This window comes from Malus sylvestris, chromosome 9, assembly GCF_916048215.2.
Source record: "Malus sylvestris chromosome 9, drMalSylv7.2, whole genome shotgun sequence".
Lineage (NCBI taxonomy): Eukaryota > Viridiplantae > Streptophyta > Magnoliopsida > Rosales > Rosaceae > Malus > Malus sylvestris.
The window spans coordinates 18,096,233-18,102,558 of record NC_062268.1 but is presented as its reverse complement, the minus strand read 5'-3'; the positions used below and the strand labels follow the sequence as shown (position 1 = coordinate 18,102,558).

Below are 6,326 nucleotides of genomic sequence, written 5' to 3'. Positions count from 1 at the left end.
TTTAATCAAGACATTGACCTTTGGTTTTAGGGATAATTACGTCGGTGCCCCTTAGTTATGCTGGTGTACAATAAGTGAAAATTGGAGGACTATTAGTGCTTGAACTTTTCCACTTAATTGGTGTCATCTAAAAGGAATATTGCTTCAGATTGTGACAACTTTATAATTCAGTACTCATAAATTTCTAGTTTTGGGATCAAACTCCAATTCCAATAAAATTCAGGAATCACAATGGTTAAGAGGCACAAGACCCTGAGTTGTTTTTGAAATTATTTATAAGGATAAGTTTTTTTTTTTTTTTAAATTTTTTTTTATGATGTAAAGATATATTTACACTAAATGATGGGAGAATAAATTAGTATTAAACTCGCTATTTATGAAATTTGAAAATAGGTGTTGCAAATCAATATGGTCATTCTATCACAATTTTGTTAAAATTTTCATTAAGTGCTAATGTGGCACATAAATGAGTCTCATATGTCCTATTTTCTCACAAATGGTCCTTGAAATTAACCCGCAACATTAAAGTGGTCCCTGAAATTAACCTATGACATCAAAGTGATCCTTGAATTTGAAAATCGATTAATGTAGTCCCTCAAATAAGTGTCACAAATCAATGTAGTCATTCTGGCATAATTCTATCAAAAATTTTGTTATGTGCTGATGTGACACATAATTGGATCACACAAGCCTAATTAAATTTAAAAAAAAAAATACAAATAAGTTTAATAATTTAATTGTTAATAAAAAATTGTAAACCCAAAAGCCCATTCGTACAATCACCTCTAATCACAGTCTACATTCTTCTACCTCCTTCGCTGTCTATTCTCTAAAATAAAATCTCAACACATCCAACTTTAAACACTTCGACACCCTTCACCGAATTGAACCTGGATCGATATCAACTTTGGTGACGGCTTGGCTAATTGGCAACAACTTCTGGGACATGACTGTTAACATTTAGGGGATCATCATCCTCACAACTTTAATCTTGGAGAGCTTGTTCGGCGCTTCCATGTGGTCTGGTGACTTAAAAAACGACGATGTCTGCATTGAGATAATGAGGTTATAACCAAGGTGCGTCTATTGTTGGTTGAAAACTTTTTCAAACCCCATCTTAGACCTTGGTTAAGCCTTGTGCATTTGAGAATTTATGGAATGGATCTCTCTTAGGAGTAGGTCCTATTACAAAAAAAAAATTCTATTGTGCAAAAAAGTATTCAGACAACTTTTTTAATTAATTATTATACTCACATCAGCACATAACAAAAATTTTACATAATTATGGCAGAAGCATCATATTGATTTGCAACACCTACTTTCAAGGACTACATTCATCGATTTCAATTTTAGGAACCAGCTTGATGGTGTGAGTCAATTTCAGGGACCATCTTGATGGTGTGAGTCAATTTCAAGGATCATTTGTGATAACACCCGTAAATCTTATGGGACCCATTTATGGGCTACATCAGCACTTAACGGATTTTTTAACAGAATTGTGACAAAAATACCACATTGATTTGCAACACATATTTTCAGGTACTATATTGATTGATTTTCAATTTCAGGGACCATCTTGATGATGATGGTCAATTACAGGGACCATTTGTGATAAAAACGCATCTATGAAATATGAATACTACATCAAGGGGTAGATATTGATATAATATTAATGCTGTTATGGGCGCTTTGGATGGAGCATAATAGGTTGGTCTGGGAGGGGACATTTGATGAGCCTTTAGAGGTACTGCAACGGGCGTTGTGTTGGCTTTAGAAGTTCCAAGAGGCTAATTGCAGCCCTAGCCATGTTAAGGAGCCGCAAGCACATAGGTGGATGACACCTAGTGAAGGGTGGTTTAAATTAAATGTAGATGGCGCGGCAAAGTTGGAGGTCAAGAATGGTGGCGGGGGAGGAGTACTTCGTGGTGATGGAGGCTTGTTTCGAGCAACGGGTGTGTGGAGGTTCCAAGGGATCTACTCCGTGAAATAGGTGGAGCTATTAGCAATAAGAGCTAGGTTGTAGCTTGCTATTCACACTGGATGTAGTTTGGTCCAGTTTGAAATTGTCTTGGTGAAAGCAGTTGAAGCTTGCAAAGGAGGAACTATAGATTACTCACAAGTCTTGGTTTTATTGCTTCTGATATTAGGGAGTTGATGACTAAGTTTGTTAAGTGCTCAATAGCGTATATTCCTCATCATGGTAATTGTGTGGCACACCACCTTGCCAATTGACAAAATTTTGTTATAATAACCATAAACTTAAAATGTGCCCGTGATGTGCTATTTTTTTTTTAATATTTTTCAAATGTGTGCGTGGTCCTGGACACTGGCCTTTATAGGTGCACGTGGTCCTAGGGCGTTGGGCCCTATGTTTTTCAAATTTGTGAAGATAAATGCTAATGAGATAGCTGCCACTTAGTACTACAGCAGGGCCGGCCTAGGCCCAGTGCAGGAAGGGCAACCGTCCAGGGCCCAAAAAAATTAGGGGCACCAAAATTATTAGGGCGGTATATTTACATATGTTTTTATAAGATTATAAATTTATAAAATTTGATTCAAAGACACATAAATTTAACTAGAAGTGGTGGTTTGTCATTTGAAAATAATAAGGAGGTCTTGGGTTCAAAACACCATGTGTGCTTATTTACTTTCCTTTTTTTACAAATTTTTTTTTATAAGAGTATAAATTTAGAAAATTTGGTTAAAGGATCAAAAAGTTTAATTAGAAACAATGATTTTTGTTGTTTAAAATTAACAAGTGGTCCTAAGTTCGAAATGCTATGTGCATGTTTATCCTTTTCAATTTTTACAAATTTTTGTTTGGTTTGTAATTTATTTTTAGTTACTATCTAGTAGCTATGTGGGTTTTTATTTTTAAATATTCGTTTTAATTCAAGTCTAATCTTCAACAAAGAATAATACGTAGACCAAATTTGCAAATTATATGACGTGTCATCAAAATGTTTAATTTAGTACCCATTCATTAATAATACATATTAATTAAAGATTCGAAAACATCATTATTTTTTAGTCCAGTATTGACAAGTTTAGTAAATAAGAAAAAAACACCTCACGATAATTCAAAAACACATTCAAAGTTCAAATGGAAAACAAAACTCATCATCTATCTACTTGTAAGCCCGCAGTTTTTTTGTTTCCCTCTCTCAATACAAAATAAATTAGTCTTTCTGTGTTTCTAAATTATTGAGTTTGAAGTATTTTTCTAAGTATAATTTTTTCGATGTCTTATGTGTGAAAATAAATAATTTTCTTACATGAAGTTAGGGCATTTTTTTTTACGTCGCCCCGGGCCTCAAAAATCTCTGGACCGACCCTGTACTACAGTCTAATAATATTTCTCTTCACTTGTAAGTGAGAGGTCTTATGTTCGATTCTCACCAAAAGTGAATTTGTATCATATTATTGCTAGCCCATTATGAAGCTAAGCCCACTTCCCCTCCCCCCTTAATGTAGATAATATCGTTTGTTAAAAAAAAAATGCTAAGGAGCTATTTCAAAAGTGGGATCCTCTATGAACTCTTTGCTATCCATGTTTTTTACACAATATTTTATAATATTCGCATGAGATTTGATGGTAAATTGTGAGGTGATTGAGAGTTATAGAGAGCCTCACTTTGAAAGAGTCTTCTTAGCATTTCTCTTTTGTGAGTCTCTTTTTCATTAACGTTCCCACGTTTCACATTTTTCACATCAATGTTACAATATTAACGGTGTTTTCTGTTGGCCACTTAGTACAACGGTTTAGTGGTATTCCTCTTCACTTGTAAGCGAGAGGTCTTAAGTTCGATTCTCGCCAAAGACGAGTTTGAACCACATTATTGTTAACTCATTATAAGGCTAAACTAATCACTTCCCTCTTAATATAGATAATATTATTTGTTAAAATAAATGCAGTTTTCTGTTTTATTTCAATTATTTGACCTACTCATGCAAGAAAAGTTGAAAGCAACCAAACAGAAAACTTCAAAAGGCAAAAGGACTTACAAGTAATAATGTAATAATATATTTCCATGTGCAAAACGTAACATAAATAGTAATAATATATGTTGTTGTTTACTTACCCAAGAAAGATATCACTGTTGGTTGGCATATGTTTTTTTGAAAATAATAATTGGTTGGCATATGCTTTTTTGAAAATAATATTCGTAAATTATTTAATTCTCCAAATGCCATTCCATTTTTGCTATCGCCCCAAACTTTAGTGTATACTCATCATATATCTAATTATTTGTTAGGTGTTCGTTTATTTAATCTTAGTAATTTTTTTTTAAAATTTTTAAAAGTAACATTTAATGTGAAAACTAGTAAGGTAAAATAACACATGATAAATGATTAGATGTATAGTGATCATACATTATAGTTACAGTGGTGAGCAAAAATGCTCCCGAAGAAAGTGGCAAGAATTGCATAGTTGTAAAAGATTTAGTAAAAAATTAATAAAAATATTGCATATATTTTCAGAATAAAAAGAAAAAATTGCATACAATAAGATACATCATTACAAAAAATGGAGTTTTAACGAAAGGCCCACGGTACTGTTCACTTTAACGAAAAACCACATTTTTACACTAAAAAGTCAAACCCGGTACTATTCATTTTACCCTTTATTTTGTCTTTATCATTAAAATTCAAAGTTTTCAAGTCATTTTCATTAGTTTTCCTTACAAAAAAGACTAAAGTAAAATAAAAATGAAGAGGGAATTACTTCCAAATAAATATAGATGTAGGAATTTACTAATTTCCATTCTTTTCATTGTAATAGAAAGATTGGAAGTTGAATATTCTTAACACAACTATGGTGGCTATGATCTTTCTCTTCAATCCATTGCGTTTCATGTTCAAAATATGTCTCTGCTTGTAGTATAAATTAGTGTAAACTATCCTTTGTTTTTATGTAAATCACATCAATACCCTCTCCCACCACTCATAAAAAGTTATGTATAATATAATTGAAAGGTAATGATAAGAGCTTATTAAAGCCTAAAATTAAAGCATCTTTTATATCACAGAACGAAGGGTATCGATGCACAACAATAGAATTCCATCACATAATGAAGGTAATTTTCACACTTTTTTTTAGCTTCTCACCTACACTTTTTTATTTATAATCATCAAATTGTATAAGTCAGACAAAATCAATAATCTAAATTAAACAGAGTTGTGTGGAAGGCTAAACAAGTGTTTAAAAAGTATTTCCCTTAAAAATAAGAAGCTTAAAATGGAAGGGCGAGACGTCAAAAGAGATGATATTATTTGCATAATTATATAACATGCATGCATAACAAGCCGCATATAAAAAGATAAGGTTCTCTATCTGTATGTATATACACAACACGCCTACCACGTTCCCATATTTAGTCTTACATTAATCCTTTTTCTTTGCCGAATTTAGTCTTATATGTTATATTAATCGAGTTGCATATATTTCTGACAATTTGTATAATCTTGTCAAATCTCTCTTAATTCTTAATTCTTTCAAGGATTAACATTAAGCATATCTCTTGCTAATTCAAAGATATCTACGATCGCTTGAACAGTTGAACCTGTAATCCATCATTCAAACGTGCCCGAAAATATTTAAAGATTGCCTGAAAAATAAAGGAATTCCCACATTGAATTGAACTAAGGGAACTTTAACGAAAGCACCCGGTACTGTTCACTTTAACGAAAAACCACATTTTTACACTAAAAAGTCAATCCTGGTACTATTCACTTTACCCTTTATTTTGTCGTTATCATTAAAACTCAAAGTTTTCAAGCCTTTTTCATTAGTTTTCCTTTCAACTAATTCTGCAGCAATCATTGGATGCCTGTGGACAAAGGGTTTCTGGATTTATCCATTTGCCGACATTTTTCCCCAAAAAACAATCATTTCAAGGATCTCCCTTACGTGGCTGATTGTTACATTGTGTTAGGTCTTTGTCTGATTTGTTTTAGCATTATTGTACGTCAGAGAAACTTTTATAGATATTGAAAACATAAATCACGTGATAAATTATTCTACGTGGTATAAGTTATAATAAGTATCAATTATCAACATAGTTGATGATAGATTTCAATTTAAAACATATATACGAATAAAAGCAAATTTATAGGTTAAAATTTAAATACAATAATAACGTTACGTGATTATGTTTCAAAATTTTTTTAAATTTTTTTTACCCTTGTTTTATTTTTTGTATCCTATCTAATGCATCATGCAGATAAAGAGATTTTTTAATGTGATCGGTACATAAGATGATACACTATGTGTCATTATAGAAATAATAAAATATATTTATTAAAAAATTAATAATTTAAAAAAT

The 6,326-nt window shown here is 31.9% G+C and overlaps 1 protein-coding gene across 17 annotated transcripts in view; it reads left to right on the top strand.

Moving 5' to 3' along the window:
* The window catches only part of LOC126582282 (uncharacterized), an 87,917-nt gene that overhangs the window by 44,038 nt on the left and 37,553 nt on the right, over positions 1-6,326 (top strand). The gene's annotated exons all lie outside the window — the stretch shown is intronic.